Here is a 24,702-nt window from a genome sequence, read left to right as displayed (position 1 = left end):
ATCCCTTAAAATTTGATTGCCAGAGGGTTACTGTAAATGCTTATGCCCGCTGGGCACAGTTTTCCCGATGCCACCGGGGTGGTGTTGCACTGACGGCTTGAGCCCGCCATCGCTGCTTGCAGCTATATTTAGGGCTCAAGCCCAAAGGGCGAGAGGCCTATTGTTTTCCTTAGGATTATTTTTTATTATTATTATTATTATTATTATTTTTTTTTTTTTTTTTTTTTTTTTTCCCAACGTCTCGGGGGCTTTTGGGGCCCTTAACGTGCTTAAAAAGTCTTGAAAATTGGCACACAGATTGGAACCTGCGGCCATTAGGGCCGGGCAGAGACTGATACACGGGCGTGGCACAGGGGCTCTACAGCGCCCCCTGGAATATGGAGGGCCATATATCATACACTCTTGCTCGTAGACGTATGAAACTCGGTACACATATAAATCTCATCAATCCAAACAACTTTTGTATTGCATATCATAGGCTCCGCCCAACAGGAAGTTGGCTATTTAGGGTTTAGTATTCAAATTTTTCGTCAAAGTTGTGGGTGCTTTTGGGGTCCTTAACATACTCAAAAACTCTTGAAAATTTGCGCACACTTTGGAATCTGTGGCCTTTAGGAGCCTGCAGAGGCTCGGACCCGGGCGTGGCACAGGGGCTCTACGGCGCCCCCTGGAACACAGTCAGAAATGTTGATGTATAGCTCACACATACTTGCACATATTCATAAGAAACTCAGTACACATATAGATCTCATTGTGCCGAAAAACTTGCGTATTGCATGTCATAGGCTCCACCCAACAGGAAGTCAGCTATTTAGAGTTATGTAAAAAGCGCATGCTCTGGAATTTGAAATACTTGTCATAGGTTTTTTTCTCGATTGCCGCCAAACTCGGTCAACATGATCTCAAGACACTGGGGATGAAAAATTGCCAGGGGATTTTTGATATCTCAAACGGTTTGCTCGTGGCGAGGCGTTGAAATTATGGCGAGAAATGAGAAACAGGAAGTGTCTAATATCGTCCACATACATTTCCTGATTTTAATCAAACTTCATCAGATTATTCGTTGTATGATGTCGATCGCATATATGTGACTATAAGGAGTCAAAGTTATAGCGCCACCAACTGGCAGAAGGAAGTGTGTCATTTTCAAAATGATTTGAATTCAGCATCTTATTATTACTCGATTTGCTTCAAACTTCATCAGAATAATGTTAAAACACAGCCGATATAAATCTGCAAGGGGGATATTGATATCTAAAAAATTGTTGGCGTGGCAACATGTCAAACTGGAATACTTCTCAGGTGATTTTGAGGCAAATAACATACTTAGAATTTCACAAAACTCTGAACACACATCAGTATTTATGATAGGAACTTAAATTGTGAATGGATTTTGGATAGCTTGAATGGTTTTGCCGTGGTGATTTTTTTAAATGACCTTACAAAGGGAATCATTATTGTATTTTTAAATTGCAGCTTCCAAACACGTCAAATATTTTTTTCATACAGATGAAAAAGTCATTCTGAGGAAATATGCATAGTTTCACGACTTTACAACACTGTATGGATAACAGAAAATTAAAAAACTGTCAGACATCTCATCTCACTCTGTCCCTCTGTTTGAGTATATGTGCTTCAGACTTCCATTGTCTGAGAGAAATAGCGCCCCTACAGGTTCAATTCCCGGACTTTTACTTTCACTTTTAAATCGGTTAAAAATACAAACAAATACTTAGATTTAATTCACACTGACAAGCTAAACCAACATATATGATTATTACCGGTTCAGGGCTCATGGATAAATTATTTCTGGCCAGAGATACGTGAGAAATAGGAGAGATGAATCACCGCTGTGATCACGAGCGTCTGGAGTAAAGAGCTCAGAGAAAACGAATTTATTCCTGTTTTAAAGCTTTTAAAAATAAATTATTACAGCGATATCACACAATCAACCAATTAGAACACACCAAGAGCTAAATTAAGATGTTTTTGAACTGTTTGTGTGAAAATGAAATATTTGTGGCTGCCTATCTGAAATCACCGCCTCCGATCAGCGCGTACAGTGTCCAGCTCAAAACAAACGAATTTATTCTTGTTTAAGAGCTTTTTTAAATAAAATATTACCACAAATGCACACAATAAACCCATTGTAACACAACAAGAGCTAAATGCAGGTGTTTGTGACCTGTTTAAGTGTGCAAGACTATTTGAAAGCGCGACTGGCAGAATAACATATATCTCTCGAGCTGCAGGTTTCTGTCTTTCGTCGTACGAACGAACACATAACGGACAAGATTATTTCAAAACACATAATAGCTTGGCGACTATAAACGAAAACAGCCACGTGAACATAAACTGGATCTACTGGATTTGAATATTAAAGTGACCACATTTACCACTTGCTTCTGTCTTCAATTTTAATCTATATAAAAAAGGAAACTCATTCGACTTGGCTGCTTTTTTAATGTGTGCGTATTTATTTATTTATCTTTTTATACATTTTGTATAATTTCATAGTTTGTGTATTACAATTATAAAAACAAAAATAAAATTAGCCACTCACATAGAAATAGCTTAGGCCTTAACCTTTTTCTGACAGTTTTAGGGATTTTTAAAAATCCTAAAAAAACCTTATTTGTGCTGCAAATAATAATTTCAAACTCATTTGATACTGACCTATGACATCCTGTGACATTATATTTATTTTAATTTACATAATCTCATGGATGTAACAGTAAATCTGTTCAGCTCACAGATCAATACTAAGCTGTAATGCAAGCAGAACTTTCACAAATGCTTATGAGTCATTTAAGGATTTGATAACACTGTAAAATAATGTCTAATTTGTTAACATTAGCAAATTCATTGATAACACTTTATAATAACTGCACTCATTATTAAATAGTCAGTTCATGCTTTATAAAGCCTTGTCCCAATATTAATAGTCAGTAGTAAGCAGTTTATAAATACAGCTATAAATAGCTTGTCCTTGGTTTATAAGCACATTTATTAAAAATGAGAGTAAGTTATCTTCCTATGAAAAATAAAAGATAAAAATAAACAAACAACAACACAGATTGATACAGAACTCAGAAATTTTATTGTGGATTTATGATAAAGCCTGCAAATGAATTCATACTCCTACTCATACTACTCCATACTCCTTTTTCAACATTATGCCTATATACTGAGATGTTAAATTGTGAATGGGTTTAGGATGGCTTAAATGGTGTTGCCATAGAGATTTATTAAAGTAACATAAAAAAATACAATAGTTATTTTACTATATCTTTACAATTTTTCATTCTAAATCTTCATAATTTTTTATATAAGTAGAAGTCCTCATTTGAAGGAAGCACAGTAAGTTTCATAGCTTTATCACTTTCAAGAGCCAGCATAAAATTTAAACTATCATAACTTATAAATCAAGCTTGCAATTCTTAGTACCTATAATGGCCACTAGAGGGAGCTATAGGATTACTTTTAAATAATTAATGTAGAAACGAGTATGATTTAAATCATTTATAGAAATCTTTAAAAAAAAAAATGAATTGTATATATTTTACTGATAAAATGACCCTCACTTAATTAGAATAACAAGCTGAAGTATTTTGAACTGTATATTAAGAATAATTCTTTATAGGCTTTATGGACAGATAACGTTTTGAGTGACTCTTGAAGGTTCAGCACCACATCTTCTTTTACCACTGTTTAAAGAATTAATCTTACAGAATAGGTGTGAATGAATTTTGGATAGCTTAAATGGTTTTGCCGTGATGATTTTTTGAAATAATAGTAAAAAAGGAACCAGTAAATGTCTTTTTATTTTTTTAAAGTGCAGCTTCTAAACACTTAAAAAAAAAAATGTACACATAGAAGACCAGTCATTCTGAGGCATATTTCCTCAGAATGACTGGTCTCATGACCATAGTTTCATGACTATACAACACTATATGGATGATAGAAAATAAAAAAAAACTATCATACATCTGATGTCACTCAGTCCCACTGTCACTGTGGGTAATGTGTGTGTGTGTGTTAAGTGAATTAGGTGTGAAACTATCAGGGTGCATTTAGTCTCCAGCGCCAACATTTTACAGAACTGCCACTTTCCTGGAGTCTCCAGAATTACTCGGTGTCAGGCTCTGAGAGACTTAAGATTCCAAAAAATGATTTAATTAGAATACCATGAAGTATTGTGAAATACAATATATTAAGTCTTTATATATAGGCTTTATGAACAGATTAGAGTGACTCGTGAAGGACCAGCACCACCTCCTCTTGTTCGATGGTTTGAGGAATATATCTTCCAGAATCCAGGATTAAGATTTAGGAGCTCATTTTTATTCCACCTCCTTTCCTGAAAAGTCTGTCTTGCAGAATTGACTAAAAATTAATCTTCACATTAATTACTAATTATTTTGCAATTCTTTTTGTCAGTTCTTCTTGACCTGCTTTTTTCTTCTTCTTTTCTGACCTCATGACCCAGTCAGTATTTTTTGTACAATGGTCAAGTCTTAACTTATCCATTTCTGTATTGCATTTGTGTTTGATATTTCTCATGGGTATTTCATAATTTTCGACCTTACAGTTTGAGTTAAAAGTCTATTTTAGCGCATTTCATCTGTAAAAGAAAACATGCCTAATAATTCTGCACACATGAATATAAGGAGTTTTTCTCTTCCAGCTTTCCTGGACTATTGTATAGCACTCATAAATGATTAAATAAAAAATAATGGTAGTTATTAAGATTTATATGGTTAGGAATTGGTAAAATGTGCTTGGAAAAAAATCACAATAAAACAATGTTTTAATGTTTAAGTTTGGAATATTAACTGACGTGAATGAATGCTATATAAATATTGTTCATGTTAACAATGTTTATGAATGGAATCTTATTGTAAAGTGTTACTAAAGTTATACATATATATTGTTCTGTGAATGTGATTTTAAAGTCTAGATGATTCGGATTAACCCATTAACTGCCATATCCTTTAAAACCTCACTGCCAGAGGGATATTGTGAATGCATGTGCCCGCTGGGCACAGTTTACCTGATGCCACCGGGGTGGCGATGGCACTGGTGGCTTGAGCCCGCCATCGCTGCTTGCAGCTATATTTAGGGCTCAAGCCTGGAGGGCGAGAGCCCTATTGTTTTCCTTAGGATTATTTGTTATTAGGGCTCAAGCCCAAAGGGCGAGAGGCCTATTGTTTTCCTTAGGATTATTTTTTATTATTATTATTATTATTATTATTATTATTATTATTATTTTTTTCCAACGTCTCGGGGGCTTTTGGGGCCCTTAACATGCTTAAAAAGTCTTGAAAATTGGCACACAGATTGGAACCTGCGGCCATTAGGGCCGGGCAGAGACTGATACACGGGCGTGGCACAGGGGCTCTACAGCGCCCCCTGGAATATGGAGGGCCATATATCATACATTCTTGCTCGTAGACGTATGAAACTCGGTACACATATAAATCTCATCAATCCAAACAACTTTTGTATTGCATATCATGGGCTCCGCCCAACAGGAAGTTGGCTATTTAGGGTTTAGTATTCAAATTTTTCGTCAAAGTTGTGGGGGCTTTTGGGGTCCTTAACATACTCAAAAACTCTTGAAAATTTGCGCACACTTTGGAATCTGTGGCCTTTAGGAGCCTGCAGAGGCTGGGACCCGGGCGTGGCACAGGGGCTCTACGGCGCCCCCTGGAACACAGTCAGAAATGTTGATGTATAGCTCACACATACTTGCACATATTCATATGAAACTCAGTACACATATAGATCTCATCGTGCCGAACAACTTTCGTATTGCATGTCATAGGCTCCACCCAACAGGAAGTCAGCTATTTAGAGTTATGTAAAAAGCGCATGCTCTGGAATTTGAAATACTTGTCATAGGTTTTTTTCTCGATTGCCGCCAAACTCGGTCAACATGATCTCAAGACACTGGGGATGAAAAATTGCCAGGGGATTTTTGATATCTCGAACGGTTTGCTCGTGGCGAGGCGTTGAAATTATGGCGAGAAATTAGAAACAGGAAGTGTCTAATACCATCCACATACATTTCCTGATTTTAATCAAACTTCATCAGATTATTCGTTGTATGATGTCGATCGCATATATGTGACTATTAGGAGTCAAAGTTATAGCGCCACCAACTGGCAGAAGGAAGTGTGTCATTTTCAAAATGATTTGAATTCAGCATCTTATTATTACTCGATTTGCTTCAAACTTCATCAGAATAATGTTAAAACACAGCTGATATAAATCTGCAAGGGGGATATTGATATCTAAAAAATTGTTGCCGTGGCAACATGTCAAACTGGAATACTTCTCAGGTGATTTTGAGGCAAATAACATACTTAGAATTTCACAAAACTCTGAACACACATCAGTATTTCTGATAGGAACTTAAATTGTGAATGGATTTTGGATAGCTTGAATGGTTTTGCCGTGGTGATTTTTTTAAATGACCTTACAAAGGGAATCATAATTGTATTTTTAAATTGCAGCTTCCAAACACGTCAAATAATTTTTTCATACAGATGAAAAAGTCATTCTGAGGAAATATGCATAGTTTCACGACTTTACAACACTGTATGGATAACAGAAAATTAAAAAAACTGTCAGACATCTCATCTCACTTTGTCCCTCTGTTTGAGTATATGTGCTTCAGACTTCCATTGTCTGAGAGAAATAGCGCCCCTACAGGTTCAATTCCCGGACTTTTACTTTCACTTTTAAATCGGTTAAAAATACAAACAAATACTTAGATTTAATTCACACTGACAAGCTAAACCAACATATCTGATTATTACCGGTTCAGGGCTCATGGATAAATTATTTCTGGCCAGAGATACGTGAGAAATAGGAGAGATGAATCACCGCTGTGATCACGAGCGTCTGGAGTAAAGAGCTCAGAGAAAACGAATTTATTCCTGTTTTAAAGCTTTTAAAAATAAATTATTACAGCGATATCACACAATCAACCAATTAGAACACACCAAGAGCTAAATTAAGATGTTTTTGAACTGTTTGTGTGAAAATGAAATATTTGCAGCTGCCTATCTGAAATCACGCCTCCGATCAGCGCGTACAGTGTCCAGCTCAAAACAAACGAATTTATTCTTGTTTAAGAGCTTTTTTAAATAAAATATTACCACAAATGCACACAATAAACCCATTGTAACACAACAAGAGCTAAATGCAGGTGTTTGTGACCTGTTTAAGTGTGCAAGACTATTTGAAAGCGCGACTGGCAGAATAACATATCTCTCGAGCTGCAGGATTCTGGCTTTCGTCGTACGAACGAACACATCACGGACAAGATTATTTCAAAACACATAATAGCTTGGCGAATATAAACGAAAACAGCCACGTGAACATAAACTGGATCTACTGGATTTGAATATTAAAGTGACCACATTTACCACTTGCTTCTGTCTTCAATTTTAATCTATATAAAAAAGGAAACTCATTCGACTTGGCTGCTTTTTTAATGTGTGCGTATTTATTTATTTATCTTTTTATACATTTTGTATAATTTCATAGTTTGTGTATTACAATTATAAAAACAAAAATAAAATTAGCCACTCACATAGAAATAGCTTAGGCCTTAACCTTTTTCTGACAGTTTTAGGGATTTTTTAAAAACCTAAAAAAACCTTATTTGTGCTGCAAATAATAATTTCAAACTCATTTGATACTGACCTATGACATCCTGTGACATTATATTTATTTTAATTTACATAATCTCATGGATGTAACAGTAAATCTGTTCAGCTCACAGATCAATACTAAGATGTAATGCAAGCAGAACTTTCACAAATGCTTATGAGTCATTTAAGGATTTGATAACACTGTAAAATAATGTCTAATTTGTTAACATTAGCAAATTCATTGGTAACGCTTTATAATAACTGCACTCATTAGTAAATAGTCAGTTCATGCTTTATAAAGCCTTGTCCCAATATTAATAGTCAGTAGTAAGCAGTTTATAAATACAGCTATAAATAGCTTGTCCTTGGTTTATAAGCACATTTATTAAAAAGGAGAGTAAAGGGTCAGTTATCTTCCTATGAAAAATAAAAGATAAAAATAAACAAACAACAACAACACAGATTGATACAGAACTCAGAAATTTTATTGTGGATTTATGATAAAATCAGCCTGTAAATGAATTCATACTCCTCCTCATACTACTCCATACTCCTTTTTCAACATGATGCCAATATACTGAGATGTTAAATTGTGAATGGGTTTAGTATAGCTTAAATGGTGTTGCCATAGAGATTTATTAAAGTAACATAAAAAATACAATAGTTATTTTACTATATCTTTAAAATTTTTCATTCTAACTCTTCATAATTTTTTATATAAGTAGAAGTCCTCATTTGAAGGAAGCACAGTAAGTTTCATAGCTTTATCATTTTCAAGAGCCAGCATAAAATTAAAACTATCATAACTTATAAATCAAGCTTGCAATTCTTAGTACCTATAATGGCCACCAGAGGGAGCTATAGGATTACTTTTAAATAATTATTGGAGAAACGAGTATGATTTAAATAATTTATAGAAATCTTTCAAATAAAATAATATGTATTTTAGGAATTTTACTGATAAAATGACCCTCACTTAATTAGAATAACAAGCTGAAGTATTGTGAACTGTATATTAAGAATAATTCTTAATAGGCTTTATGGACAGATACGTTTTAAGTGACTCTTGAAGGTTCAGCACCACATCCTCTTTTACCACTGTTTAAAGAATTAATCTTACAGAACAGGTGTGAATGAATTTTGGATAGCTTGAATGGTTTTGTCGTGGTGATTTTTTGAAATAATAGTAAAAAAGGAACCAGTAAAAAAAAGTGCAGCTTCTAAACACTTCAAAAAAATGTACACATAGAAGACAAGTCATTCTGAGGAAATATGCATAGTTTCATGACTATACAACATTATATGGATGGCAGAAAAATTAAAAAACATACATCTGATGTCACTCTGTCCCTCTGTCACTGTGTGTGTGTGTTTGTGTGTGTTTTAAGTGAATTAGGTGTGAAACTATCAGTGAGCATTTAGTCTCCAGCGCCAACATTTTACAGAACTGCCACTTTCCTGGAGTCTCAGAATTACAATGTGTCAGGTTCTGAGAGATCTAAGATTCCAAAAAAATATTTAATTAGAATACCATGAAGTATTGTGAAATACTATATATTAAGACTTTATATATATGCTTTATGAACAGATTAGAGTGACTCGTGAAGGACCAGCACCACCTTCTCTTGTCCGATGGTTTGAGGAATATATCTTCCAGAATCTGGGATTAAGATTTAGGAGCTCATTTTTATTCCACCTCCTTTCCTGAAAGTCTGTCTTGCAGAATTGACTAAAAATTAATCTTCACATTAATTCCTAATTCTTTTGCAATTCTTTTGTCAGTTCTTCTTGACCTGTTTTTCTCTTCCAGCTTTCCTGGACTATTGTATAGCACTCATAAATGATTAAATAAAAAATAATGGTAGTTATTAAGATTGATATGGTTTGGAATTGGTAAAATGTGCTTGGAAAAAAAATCACAATAAAACAATGTTTTAATGTTTAAGTTTGGAATATTAACTGACATGAATGAATGCTATATAAATATTGTTCATGTTAACATAATGTTTATAAATGAAATCTTATTGTAAAGTGTTACTAAAGTTATATATATATATATATATATATATATTGTTCTGTGAATGTGATTTTAAAGTCTAGATGATTCGGATTAACCCTTTAACTGCCATATCAAGTTCAAGTTCTAGTTCAAGTTCAATTTATTTGTATAGCGCATTTACAACAGCCTCCTGGCTGACCAAAGTGCTTTAACATAAGAGCAAGAATATTACACATACATAAAAATAGACCAGACAAAAAATTTAAAACCACCCATTTCAAAATGTAGCATAACACAGTAGTCAGTACACTAAGGAAAATAAAAAAGTTTTTAGCAAAGATTTAAAAATAGACAAGGAAGGGGCCAGTCTGATCTCTAAAGGCAGGGTATTCCAGAGTCGTGGCCCAGCCACTGCAAATGCACGCTCCCCTCTACGCTCCCCTCTATCCTTTAAAACCTCACTGCCAGAGGGATATTGTGAATGCATGTGCCCGCTGGGCACAGTTTACCTGATGCCACCGGGGTGGTGATGGCATTGGTGGCTTGAGCCCGCCATCGCTGCTTGCAGCTATATTTAGGGCTCAAGCCTGGAGGGCGAGAGCCCTATTGTTTTCCTTAGGATTATTTGTTATTATTATTATTATTATTAGGGCTCAAGCCCAAAGGGCGAGAGGCCTATTGTTTTCCTTAGGATTATTTTTTATTATTATTATTATTATTATTATTATTTTTTTCCAACGTCTCGGGGGCTTTTGGGGCCCTTAACGTGCTTAAAAAGTCTTGAAAATTGGCACACAGATTGGAACCTGCGGCCATTAGGGCCGGGCAGAGACTGATACACGGGCGTGGCACAGGGGCTCTACAGCGCCCCCTGGAATATGGAGGGCCATATATCATACACTCTTGCTCGTAGACGTATGAAACTCGGTACACATATAAATCTCATCAATCCAAACAACTTTTGTATTGCATATCATAGGCTCCGCCCAACAGGAAGTTGGCTATTTAGGGTTTAGTATTCAAATTTTTCGTCAAAGTTGTGGGTGCTTTTGGAGTCCTTAACATACTCAAAAACTCTTGAAAATTTGCGCACAGTTTGGAATCTGTGGCCTTTAGGAGCCTGCAGAGGCTGGGACCCGGGCGTGGCACAGGGGCTCTACGGCGCCCCCTGGAACACAGTCAGAAATGTTGATGTATAGCTCACACATACTTGCACATATTCATATGAAACTCAGTACACATATAGATCTCATCGTGCTGAACAACTTTCATATTGCTTGTCATAGGCTCCGCCCAACAGGAAGTCAGCTATTTAGAGTTATGTAAAAAGCGCATGCTCTGGAATTTGAAATACTTGTCATAGGTTTTTTTCTCGATTGCCGCCAAACTCGGTCAACATGATCTCAAGACACTGGGGATGAAAAATTGCCAGGGGATTTTTGATATCTCGAACGGTTTGCTCGTGGCGAGGCGTTGAAATTATGGCGAGAAATGAGAAACAGGAAGTGTCTAATATCGTCCACATACATTTCCTGATTTTAATCAAACTTCATCAGATTATTCGTTGTATGATGTCGATCGCATATATGTGACTATTAGGAGTCAAAGTTATAGCGCCACCAACTGGCAGAAGGAAGTGTGTCATTTTCAAAATGATTTGAATTCAGCATCTTATTATTACTCGATTTGCTTCAAACTTCATTAGAATAATGTTAAAACACAGCCGATATAAATCTGCAAGGGGGATATTGATATCTAAAAAATTGTTGCCGTGGCAACATGTCAAACTGGAATACTTCTCAGGTGATTTTGAGGCAAATAACATACTTAGAATTTCACAAAACTCTGAACACACATCAGTATTTCTGATAGGAACTTAAATTGTGAATGGATTTTGGATAGCTTGAATGGTTTTGCCGTGGTGATTTTTTAAAATGACCTTACAAAGGGAATCATTATTGTATTTTTAAGTTGCAGCTTCCAAAGACGTCAAATAATTTTTTCATACAGATGAAAAAGTCATTCTGAGGAAATATGTATAGTTTCACGACTTTACAACACTGTATGGATAACAGAAAATTAAAAAACTGTCAGACATCTCATCTCACTCTGTCCCTCTGTTTGAGTATATGTGCTTCAGACTTCCATTGTCTGAGAGAAATAGCGCCCCTACAGGTTCAATTCCCGGACTTTTACTTTCACTTTTAAATCCGTTAAAAATACAAATAAATACTTAGATTTAATTCACACTGACAAGCTAAACCAACATATCTGATTATTACCGGTTCAGGGCTCATGGATAAATTATTTCTGGCCAGAGATACGTGAGAAATAGGAGAGATGAATCACCGCTGTGACCACGAGCGTCTGGAGTAAAGAGCTCAGAAAAAACTAATTTATTCCAGTTTTATAGCTTTTAAAAATAAATCATTACAGCGATATCACACAATCAACCAATTAGAACACACCAAGAGCTAAATTCAGATGTTTTTTAACTGTTTGTGTGAAAATGAAATATTTGTGGCTGCCTATCTGAAATCACGCCTCCGATCAGCGCGTACAGTGTCGAGCTCAAAACAAACGAATTTATTCTTGTTTAAGAGCTTTTTTAAATAAAATATTACCACAAATGCACACAATAAACCCACTGTAACACTACAAGAGCTAAATGCAGGTGTTTGTGACCTGTTTAAGTGTGCAAGACTATTTGAAAGCGCGACTGGCAGAATAACATATCTCTTGAGCTGCAGGTTTCTGTCTTTCGTCGTACGAACGAACACATAACGGACAAGATTATTTCAAAATACATAATAGCTTGGCGAATATAAACGAAAACAGCCACGTGAACATAAACTGGATCTACTGGATTTGAATATTAAAGTGACCACATTTACCACTTGCTTCTGTCTTCAATTTTAATCTATATAAAAAAGGAAACTCATTCGACTTGGCTGCTTTTTTAATGTGTGCGTATTTATTTATTTACCTTTTTATACATTTTGTATAATTTCATAGTTTGTGTATTACAATTATGAAAACAAAAATAAATTTAGCCACTCACATAGAAATAGCTTAGGCCTTAACCTTTTTCTGTCAGTTTTAGGGATTTTTAAAAATCCTAAAAAAAACTTATTTGTGCTGCAAATAATAATTTCAAACTCATTTGATACTGACCTATGACATCCTGTGACATTATATTTATTTGAATTTACATAATCTCATAGATGTAACAGTAAATCTGTTCAGCTCACAGATCAATACTAAGCTGTAATGCAAGCAGAACTTTCACAAAGGCTTATGAGTCATTTAAGGATTTGATAAAACTGTAAAATAATGTCTAATTTGTTAACATTAGCAAATGCATTGATAACACTTTATAATAACTGCACTCATTAGTAAATAGTCAGTTCATGCTTTATAAAGCCTTGTCCCAATATTAATAGTCAGTAGTAAGCAGTTTATAAATACAGCTATAAATAGCTTGTCCTTGGTTTATAAGCACATTTATTAAAAAGGAGAGTAAAGGGTCAGTTATCTTCCTATGAAAAATAAAAGATAAAAATAAACAAACAACAACACAGATTGATACAGAACTCAGAAATTTTATTGTGGATTTATGATAAAATCAGCCTGTAAATGAATTCATACTCCTCCTCATACTACTCCATACTCCTTTTTCAACATGATGCCAATATACTGAGATGTTAAATTGTGAATGGGTTTAGGATAGCTTAAATGGTGTTGCCATAGAGATTTATTAAAGTAACATAAAAAATACAATAGTTATTTTACTATATCTTTAAAATTTTTCATTCTAACTCTTCATAATTTTTTATATAAGTAGAAGTCCTCATTTGAAGGAAGCACAGTAAGTTTCATAGCTTTATCATTTTCAAGAGCCAGCATAAAATTAAAACTATCATAACTTATAAATCAAGCTTGCAATTCTTAGTACCTACAATGGCCACCAGAGGGAGCTATAGGATTACTTTTAAATAATTATTGGAGAAACGAGTATGATTTAAATAATTTATAGAAATCTTTCAAATAAAATAATATGTATTTTAGGAATTTTACTGATAAAATGACCCTCACTTAATTAAAATAACAAGCTGAAGTATTATGAACTGTATATTAAGAATAATTCTTAATAGGCTTTATGGACAGATACGTTTTAAGTGACTCTTGAAGGTTCAGCACCACATCCTCTTTTACCACTGTTTAAAGAATTAATCTTGCAGAACAGGTGTGAATGAATTTTGGATAGCTTGAATGGTTTTGTCGTGGTGATTTTTTGAAATAATAGTAAAAAAGGAACCAGTAAAAAAAAGTGCAGCTTCTAAACACTTCAAAAAAATGTACACATAGAAGACAAGTCATTCTGAGGAAATATGCATAGTTTCATGACTATACAACACTATATGGATGATAGAAAATTAAAAAACTATCATACATCTGATGTCACTCTGTCCCTCTGTCACAGTGGGTAATGTGTGTGTGTGTGTGTGTGTGTGTGTGTGTGTTAAGTGAATTAGGTGTGAAACTATCAGTGAGCATTTAGTCTCCAGCGCCAACATTTTACAGAACTGCCACTTTCCTGGAGTCTCAGAATTACAATGTGTCAGGTTCTGAGAGATCTAAGATTCCAAAAAATTATTTAATTAGAATACCATGAAGTATTGTGAAATACTATATATTAAGACTTTATATATAGGCTTAATGAACAGATTAGAGTGACTCGTGAAGGACCAGCACCACCTTCTCTTGTCCGATGGTTTGAGGAATATATCTTCCAGAATCTGGGATTAAGATTAAGGAGCTCATTTTTATTCCACCTCCTTTCCTGAAAGTCTGTCTTGCAGAATTGACTAAAAATTAATCTTCACATTAATTCCTAATTCTTTTGCAATTCTTTTGTCAGTTCTTCTTGACCTGTTTTTCTCTTCCAGCTTTCCTGGACTATTGTATAGCACTCATAAATGATTAAATAAAAAATAATGGTAGTTATTAAGATTGATATGGTTTGGAATTGGTAAAATGTGCTTGGAAAAAAATCACAATAAAACAATGTTTTAATGTTTAAGTTTGGAATATTAACTAACATGAATGAATGCTATATAAATATTGTTCATGTTAACATAATGTTTATAAATGAAATCTTATTGTAAAGTGTTACTAAAGTTATATATATATATATATATATATATATATATATATATATATTGTTCTGTGAATGTGATTTTAAAGTCTAGATGATTCGGATTAACCCTTTAACTGCCATATCAAGTTCAAGTTCTAGTTCAAGTTCATTTTATTTGTATAGCGCATTTACAACAGCCTCCTGGCTGACCAAAGTGCTTTAACATAAGAGCAAGAATATTACACATACATAAAAATAGACCAGACAAAAAATTTAAAACCACCCATTTCAAAATGTAGCATAACACAGTAGTCAGTACACTAAGGAAAATAAAAAAGTTTTTAGCAAAGATTTAAAAATAGACAAGGAAGGGGCCAGTCTGATCTCTAAAGGCAGGGTATTCCAGAGTCGTGGCCCAGCCACTGCAAATGCACGCTCCCCTCTACGCTCCCCTCTATCCTTTAAAACCTCACTGCCAGAGGGATATTGTGAATGCATGTGCCCGCTGGGCACAGTTTACCTGATGCCACCGGGGTGGTGATGGCATTGGTGGCTTGAGCCCGCCATCGCTGCTTGCAGCTATATTTATTATTATTTTTCTTCAAGGTTTCGGGGGCTTTTGGGGCCCTTAACATGCTTAAAAAGTCTTGAAAATTGGCACACACATTGGAACCTGCGGCCATTAGGGCCGGGCAGAGACTGATACACGGGCGTGGCACAGGGGCTCTACAGCGCCCCCTGGAATACTGAGGGCCATATATCATACATACTTGCACGTAGACACACGAAACTCGGTACACATGTAGATCTCATCAAACCAAACAACTTTTGTACTGCATGTCATAGGCTCCGCCCAACAGGAAGTTGGATATTTAGGGTTTAGTATTCATATTTTTCGTCAAAGTTGTGGGGGCTTTTGGGGTCCTTAACATACTCAAAAACTCTTGAAAATTTGCGCACACTTTGGAATCTGTGGCCTTTAGGAGCCTGCAGAGGCTGGGACCCGGGCGTGGCACAGCGGCTCTATGGCGCCCCCTGGAACACAGTCATAAATGTTGATGTATAGCTCACACATACTTGCTCGTATTAATATGAAACTCAGTACACATATAGATCTCATCGTGCTGAACAACTTTCGTACTGCATGTCATTCGGCTCCGCCCAACAGGAAGTCAGCTATTTAGAGTTATGTAAAAAGCGCATGCTCTGGAATTTGAAATACTTGTCATAGGTTTTTTTGCCGATTGCCACCAAATTCGGTCAACATGATCTCAAGACATTGGGGATGAAAAATTGCCAGGGGATTTTTGATATCTCGAACGGTTTGCTCGTGGCGAGGTGTTGAAATTATGGCGAAAAATGAGAAACAGGAAGTGTCTAATACCATCCACATACATTTCCTGATTTTAATCAAACTGCATCAGATTATTCGTTGTATGATGTCGATCGCATATATGTGACTATTAGGAGTCAAAGTTATAGCGCCACCAACTGGCAGCAGGAAGTGTGTCATTTTCAAAATTATTTGAATTCAGCATCTTATTTTTACTCGATTTGCTTCAAACTTCATCAGAATAATGTTAAAACACAGCCGATATAAATCTGCTGGGGGGATATTGATATCTAAAAATATTGTTGCCGTGGCAACATGTTAAACTGGAATACTTCTCAGGTGATTTTGAGGCATATAACATGCTTAGAATTTCATCAAACTCTGAACACACATCAGTATTTCTGATAGGAACTTAAATTGTGAATGGATTTTGGATAGCTTGAATGGTTTTGCCGTGGTGATTTTTTTAAATGACCTTACAAAGGGAATCATTATTGTATTTTTAAATTGCAGCTTCCAAACACGTCAAAGAATTTTTTCATACAGATGAAAAAGTCATTCTGAGGAAATATGCATAGTTTCACGACTTTACAACACTGTATGGATAACAGAAAATTAAAAAAACTGTCAGACATCTCATCTCACTCTGTCCCTCTGTTTGAGTATATGTGCTTCAGACTTCCATTGTCTGAGAGAAATTGCGCCCCTACAGGTTCAATTCCCGGACTTTTACTTTCACTTTTAAATCGGTTAAAAATACAAACAAATACTTAGATTTAATTCACACTGACAAGCTAAACCAACATATCTGATTATTACCGGTTCAGGGCTCATGGATAAATTATTTCTGGCCAGAGATACGTGAGAAATAGGAGAGATGAATCACCGCTGTGATCACGAGCGTCTGGAGTAAAGAGCTCAGAGAAAACGAATTTATTCCTGTTTTAAAGCTTTTAAAAATAAATTATTACAGCGATATCACACAATCAACCAATTAGAACACACCAAGAGCTAAATTAAGATGTTTTTGAACTGTTTGTGTGAAAATGAAATATTTGCAGCTGCCTATCTGAAATCACGCCTCCGATCAGCGCGTACAGTGTCCAGCTCAAAACAAACGAATTTATTCTTGTTTAAGAGCTTTTTTAAATAAAATATTACCACAAATGCACACAACAAACCCATTGTAACACAACAAGAGCTAAATGCAGGTGTTTGTGACCTGTTTAAGTGTGCAAGACTATTTGAAAGCGCGACTGGCAGAATAACATGTATCTCTTGAGCTGCAGGTTTCTGTCTTTCGTCGTACGAACGAACACATCACGGACAAGATTATTTCAAAACACATAATAGCTTGGCGACTATAAACGAAAACAGCCACGTGAACATAAACTGGATCTACTGGATTTGAATATTAAAGTGACCACATTTACCACTTGCTTCTGTCTTCAATTTTAATCTATATAAAAAAGGAAACTCATTCGACTTGGCTGCTTTTTTAATGTGTGCGTATTTATTTATTTATCTTTTTATACATTTTGTATAATTTCATAGTTTGTGTATTACAATTATAAAAACAAAAATAAAATTAGCCACTCACATAGAAATAGCTTAGGCCTTAACCTTTTTCTGACAGTTTTAGGGATTTTTAAAAATCCTAAAAAAACCTTATTTGTGCTGCAAATAATAATTTCAAACTCATTTGATACTGACCTATGACATCCTGTGACATTATATTTATTTTAATTTACATAATCTCATGGATGTAACAGTAAATCTGTTCAGCTCACAGATCAAGACTAAGCTGTAATACAAGCAGAACTTTCACAAATGCTTATGAGTCATTTAAGGATTTGATAACACTGTAAAATAATGTCTAATTTGTTAACATTAGCAAATTCATTGATAACACTTTATAATAACTGCACTCATTATTAAATAGTCAGTTCATGCTTTATAAAGCCTTGTCCCAATATTAATAGTCAGTAGTAAGCAGTTTATAAATACAGCTATAAATAGCTTGTCCTTGGTTTATAAGCACATTTATTAAAAATGAGAGTAAGTTATCTTCCTATGAAAAATAAAAGATAAAAATAAACAAACAACAACACAGATTGATACAGAACTCAGAAATTTTATTGTGGATTTATGATAAAGCCTGCAAATGAATTCATACTCCTACTCATACTACTCCATACTCCTTTTTCAACATGATGCCAATATACTGAGATGTTAAATTGTGAATGGGTTTAGGATAGCTTAAATGGTGTTGCCATAGAGATTTATTATAGTAACATAAAAAAATACAATAGTTATTTTACTATATCTTTACAATTTTTCATTCTAAATCTTCATAATTTTTTATATAAGTAGAAGTCCTCATTTGAAGGAAGCACAGTAAGTTTCATAGCTTTATCACTTTCAAGAGCCAGCATAAAATTTAAACTATCATAACTTATAAATCAAGCTTGCAATTCTTAGTACCAATAATGGCCACCAGAGGGAGCTATAGGATTACTTTTAAATAATTATTGTAGAAACGAGTATGATTTAAATCATTTATAGAAATCTTTAAAAAAAAAATGAATTGTATATATTTTACTGATAAAATGACCCTCACTTAATTAGAATAACAAGCTGAAGTATTTTGAACTGTATATTAAGAATAATTCTTTATAGGCTTTATGGACAGATACAATTTGAGTGACTCTTGAAGGTTCAGCACCACATCCTCTTTTACCACTGTTTAAAGAATTAATCTTACACAACAGGTGTGAATGAATTTTGGATAGCTTGAATGGTTTTGCCGTGATGTTTTTTGAAATAATAGTAAAAAAGGAACCAGTAAATGTCTTTTTATTTTTTTAAAGTGCAGCTTCTAAACACTTAAAAAAAAAAAAAATGTACACATAGAAGACCAGTCATTCTGAGGCATATTTCCTCAGAATGACTGGTCTCATGACCATAGTTTCATGACTATACAACACTATATGGATGATAGAAAATTAAAAAAAAACTATCATACATCTGATGTCACTCAGTCCCACTGTCACTGTAGGTAATGTGTGTGTGTGTGTGTGTGTGTGTTAAGTGAATTAGGTGTTAAACTATCAGGGTGCATTTAGTCTCCAGCGCCAACATTTTACAGAACTGCCACTTTCCTGGAGTCTCCAGAATTACTCGGTGTCGGACTCTGAGAGACTTAAGATTCCAAAAAATGATTTAATTAGAATACCATGAAGTATTGTGAAATACTATATATTAAGTCTTTATATATAGGCTTTATGCACAGATTAGAGTGACTCGTGAAGGACCAGCACCACCTCCTCTTGTTCGATGGTTTGAGGAATATATCTTCCAGAATCCAGGATTAAGATTTAGGAGCTCATTTTTATTCCACCTCCTTTCCTGAAAGTCTGTCTTGCAGAATTGACTAAAAATTAATCTTCACATTAATTACTAATTATTTTGCAATTCTTTTTGTCAGTTCTTCTTGACCTGCTTTTTTCTTCTTCTTTTCTGACCTCATGACCCAGTCAGTATTTTTTGTACAATGGTCAAGTCTTAACTTATCCATTTCTGTATTGCATTTGAGTTTGATATTTCTCATGGGTATTTCATAATTTTCGACCTTACAGTTTGAGTTAAAAGTCTATTTTAGCGCATTTCATCTGTAAAAGAAAACATGCCTAATAATTCTGCACACATGAATATAAGGAGTTTTTCTCTTCCAGCTTTCCTGGACTATTGTATAGCACTCATAAATGATTAAATAAAAAATAATGGTAGTTATTAAGATTTATATGGTTTGGAATTGACAAAATGTACTTGGAAAAAAATCACAATAAAACAATGTTTTCATGTTTAAGTTTGGAATATTAACTGACATGAATGAATGCTATATAAATATTGTTCATGTTAACATAATGTTTATAAATGAAATCTTATTGTACAGTGTTACTAATATATATATTGTTCTGTGAATGTGATTTTAAAGTCTAGATGATTCGGATTAACCCTTTAACTGCCGTATCCTTTAAAACCTCACTGCCAGAGGGATATTGTGAATGCATGTGCCCGCTGGGCACAGTTTACCTGATGCCACCGGGGTGGCGATGGCATTGGTGGCTTGAGCCCGCCATCGCTGCTTGCAGCTATATTTATTATTTATTCTTCTAATTTTTTTCCAAGGTTTCGGGGGCTTTTGGGGTCCTTAACATGCTTAAAAAGTCTTGAAAATTGGCACACACATTGGAACCTGCGGCCATTAGGGCCGGGCAGAGACTGATACACGGGCGTGGCACAGGGGCTCTACAGCGCCCCCTGGAATACTGAGGGCCATATATCATACATACTTGCATGTAGACACACGAAACTCGGTACACATGTAGATCTCATCAAACCAAACAACTTTCGTACTGCATGTCATAGGCTCCGCCCAACAGGAAGTTGGCTATTTTGGGTTTAGTAGTCATATTTTTCGTCAAAGTTGTGGGGGCTTTTGGGGTCCTTAACATACTCAAAAACTCTTGAAAATTTGCACACACTTTGGAATCTGTGGCCTTTAGGAGCCTGCAGAAGCTGGGACCCGGGCGTGGCACAGGGGCTCTACGGCGCCCCCTGGATCACAGTCAGAAATGTTGATGTATAGCTCACACATACTTGCCAATATTCATAAGAAACTCAGTACACATATAGATCTCATTGTGCCGAACAACTTTCGTATTGAATATCATAGGCTCCGCCCAACAGGAAGTCAGCTATTTAGAGTTATGTAAAAAGCGCATGCTCTGGAATTTGAAATACTTGTCATAGGTTTTTTACTCGATTGCCGCCAAACTCGGTCAACATGATCTCAAGACATTGGGGATGAAAAATTGCCAGGGGATTTTTGATATCTCAAACGGTTTGCTCGTGGTGAGGCTTTGAAATTATGGCGAGAAATGAGAAACAGGAAGTGTCTAATACCATCCACATACATTTCCTAATTTTAATCAAACTTCATCAGATTATTCATTGTATGATGTCGATCGCATATATGTGACTATTAGGAGTCAAAGTTATAGCGCCACCAAGTGGCAGCAGGAAGTGTGTCATTTTCAAAATGCTTTGAATTGAGCATCTTATTTTTACTCGATTTGCTTCAAACTTCATCAGAATAATGTTAAAACACAGCCGATATAAATCTGCTGGGGGGATATTGATATCTAAAAATATTGTTGCCGTGGCAACATGTCAAACTGGAATACTTCTCAGGTGATTTTGAGGCAAATAACATACTTAGAATTTCACAAAACTCTGAACACACATCAGTATTTCTGATAGGAACTTAAATTGTGAATGGATTTTGGATAGCTTGAATGGTTTTGCCGTGGTGATTTTTTTAAATGACCTTACAAAGGGAATCATTATTGTATTTTTAAATTGCAGCTTCCAAACACGTCAAATAATTTTTTCATACAGATGAAAAAGTCATTCTGAGGAAATATGCATAGTTTCACGACTTTACAACACTGTATGGATAACAGAAAATTAAAAAAACTGTAAGACATCTCATCTCACTCTGTCCCTCTGTTTGAGTATATGTGCTTCAGACTTCCATTGTCTGAGAGAAATAGCGCCCCTACAGGTTCAATTCCCGGACTTTTACTTTCACTTTTAAATCGGTTAAAAATACAAACAAATACTTAGATTTAATTCACACTGACAAGCTAAACCAACATATCTGATTATTACCGGTTCAGGGCTCATGGATAAATTATTTCTGGCCAGAGATACGTGAGAAATAGGAGAGATGAATCACCGCTGTGATCACGAGCGTCTGGAGTAAAGAGCTCAGAGAAAACGAATTTATTCCTGTTTTAAAGCTTTTAAAAATAAATTATTACAGCGATATCACACAATCAACCCATTGTAACACAACAAGAGCTAAATGCAGGTGTTTGTGACCTGTTTAAGTGTGCAAGACTATTTGAAAGCGCGACTGGCAGAATAACATGTATCTCTGGAGCTGCAGGATTCTGCCTTTCGTCGTACGAACGAACACATAACGGACAAGATTATTTCAAAATACATAATAGCTTGGCGAATATAAACGAAAACAGCCACGTGAACATAAACTGGATCTACTGGATTTGAATATTAAAGTGACCACATTTACCACTTGCTTCTGTCTTCAATTTTAATCTATATAAAAAAGGAAACTCATTCGACTTGGCTGCTTTTTTAATGTGTGCGTATTTATTTATTTATCTTTTTATACATTTTGTATAATTTCATAGTTTGTGTATTACAATTATAAAAACAAAAATAAAATTAGCCACTCACATAGAAATAGCTTAGGCCTTAACCTTTTTCTGACAGTTTTAGGGATTTTTAAAAATCCTAAAAAAACCTTATTTGTGCTGCAAATAATAATTTCAAACTCATTTGATACTGACCTATGACATCCTGTGACATTATATTTATTTTAATTTACATAATCTCATGGATGTAACAGTAAATCTGTTCAGCTCACAGATCAATACTAAGCTACAAGCAGAACTTTCACAAATGCTTATGAGTCATTTAAGGATTTGATAACACTGTAAAATAATGTCTAATTTGTTAACATTAGCAAATTCATTGATAACACTTTATAATAACTGCACTCATTATTAAATAGTCAGTTCATGCTTTATAAAGCCTTGTCCCAATATTAATAGTCAGTAGTAAGCAGTTTATAAATACAGCTATAAATAGCTTGTCCTTGGTTTATAAGCACATTTATTAAAAATGAGAGTAAGTTATCTTCCTATGAAAAATAAAAGATAAAAATAAACAAACAACAACACAGATTGATACAGAACTCAGAAATGTTATTGTGGATTTATGATAAAGCCTGCAAATGAATTCATACTCCTACTCATACTACTCCATACTCCTTTTTCAACATAATGCCAATATACTGAGATGTTAAATTGTGAATGGGTTTAGGATAGCTTAAATGGTGTTGCCATAGAGATTTATTAAAGTAACATAAAAAAATACAATAGTTATTTTACTATATCTTTACAATTTTTCATTCTAAATCTTCATAATTTTTTATATAAGTAGAAGTCATCATTTGAAGGAAGCACAGTAAGTTTCATAGCTTTATCACTTTCAAGAGCCAGCATAAAATTAAAACTATCATAACTTATAAATCAAGCTTGCAATTCTTAGTACCTATAATGGCCACCAGAGGGAGCTATAGGATTACTTTTAAATAATTATTGTAGAAACGAGTATGATTTAAATCATTTATAGAAATCTTTAAAAAAAAAAATGAATTGTATATATTTTACTGATAAAATGACCCTCACTTAATTAGAATAACAAGCTGAAGTATTTTGAACTGTATATTAAGAATAATTCTTTATAGGCTTTATGGACAGATACGTTTTGAGTGACTCTTGAAGGATCAGCACCACATCCTCTTTTACCACTGTTTAAAGAATTAATCTTACAGAACAGGTGTGAATGAATTTTGGATAGCTTGAATGGTTTTGCCGTGATGTTTTTTGAAATAATAGTAAAAAAGGAACCAGTAAAAAAAAGTGCAGCTTCTAAACACTTCAAAAAAATGTACACATAGAAGACAGAGGAAATATGCATAGTTTCATGACTATACAACATTATATGGATGACAGAAAATTAAAAAACATACATCTGATGTCACTCTGTCCCTCTGTCACTGTGTGTGTGTGTTTGTGTGTGTTTTAAGTGAATTAGGTGTGAAACTATCAGGGAGCATTTAGTCTCCAGCGCCAACATTTTACAGAACTGCCACTTTCCTGGAGTCTCAGAATTACAATGTGCCAGGTTCTGAGAGATCTAAGATTCCAAAAAATTATTTAATTAGAATACCATGAAGTATTGTGAAATACTATATATTAAGACTTTATATATAGGCTTTATGAACAGATTAGAGTGACTCGTGAAGGACCAGCACCACCTCCTCTTGTCCGATGGTTTGAGGAATATATTTTCCTGAATCCGGGATTAAGATTTAGGAGCTCATTTTTATTCCACCTCCTTTCCTGAAAGTCTGTCTTGCAGAATTGACTAAAAATTAATCTTCACATTTTTTCCTAATTATTTTGCAATTCTTTTGTCAGTTCTTCTTGACCTGTTTTTCTCTTCCAGCTTTCCTGGACTATTGTATAGCACTCATAAATGATTAAATAAAAAATAATGGTAGTTATTAAGATTGATATGGTTTGGAATTGGTAAAATGTGCTTGGAAAAAAATCACAATAAAACAATGTTTTAATGTTTAAGTTTGGAATATTAACTGACATGAATGAATGCTATATAAATATTGTTCATGTTAACATAATGTTTATGAATGGAATCTTATTGTAAAGTGTTACTAAAGTTATATATATATATATATTGTTCTGTGAATGTGATTTTAAAGTCTAGATGATTCGGATTAACCCTTTAACTGCCATATCCTTTAAAACCTCACTGCCAGAGGGATATTGTGAATGCATGTGCCCGCTGGACACAGTTTACCTGATGCCACCGGGGTGGCGATGGCACT

General features: G+C 34.6%; 3 long non-coding RNA genes across 6 annotated transcripts in view; 1 reads left to right on the top strand and 2 right to left on the bottom strand.

Annotated features, from left to right (window-relative positions):
* Positions 1-1,533: 1,533 nt before the first annotated feature.
* LOC127974879 (uncharacterized) overlaps positions 1,534-24,702 on the bottom strand; it is a 45,303-nt gene continuing 22,134 nt past the window's right edge. Inside the window, exon 3 of one of the 2 annotated variants that reach the window (XR_008157400.1) lies at positions 1,534-2,185. This is a non-coding gene — a long non-coding RNA (uncharacterized LOC127974879). Of the gene's footprint in view, positions 2,186-7,166; positions 7,228-24,702 lie in introns of those variants that run through there. The other variant, XR_008157401.1, reaches the window with a different exon arrangement.
* LOC127974871 (uncharacterized) overlaps positions 4,992-24,702 on the top strand; it is a 31,123-nt gene continuing 11,412 nt past the window's right edge. Inside the window, exon 1 of one of the 3 annotated variants that reach the window (XR_008157390.1) lies at positions 4,992-5,280. This is a non-coding gene — a long non-coding RNA (uncharacterized LOC127974871). Of the gene's footprint in view, positions 5,281-21,687; positions 21,766-24,702 lie in introns of those variants that run through there. The other 2 variants (XR_008157389.1, XR_008157391.1) reach the window with 2 other exon arrangements.
* Positions 11,050-22,210, bottom strand: LOC127974878 (uncharacterized). Its single transcript, XR_008157399.1, has 3 exons — positions 21,699-22,210; positions 16,612-16,782; positions 11,050-11,602 (listed from the first exon to the last, which is right to left on the bottom strand). It is a non-coding gene; the product is annotated as an uncharacterized LOC127974878 (long non-coding RNA).

Source organism: Carassius gibelio, chromosome B16 (assembly GCF_023724105.1).
Source record: "Carassius gibelio isolate Cgi1373 ecotype wild population from Czech Republic chromosome B16, carGib1.2-hapl.c, whole genome shotgun sequence".
Classification (NCBI taxonomy): domain Eukaryota; kingdom Metazoa; phylum Chordata; class Actinopteri; order Cypriniformes; family Cyprinidae; genus Carassius; species Carassius gibelio.
Note: the sequence above shows the minus strand (reverse complement) of the source record. Positions and strands in the feature narration are given on the sequence as shown.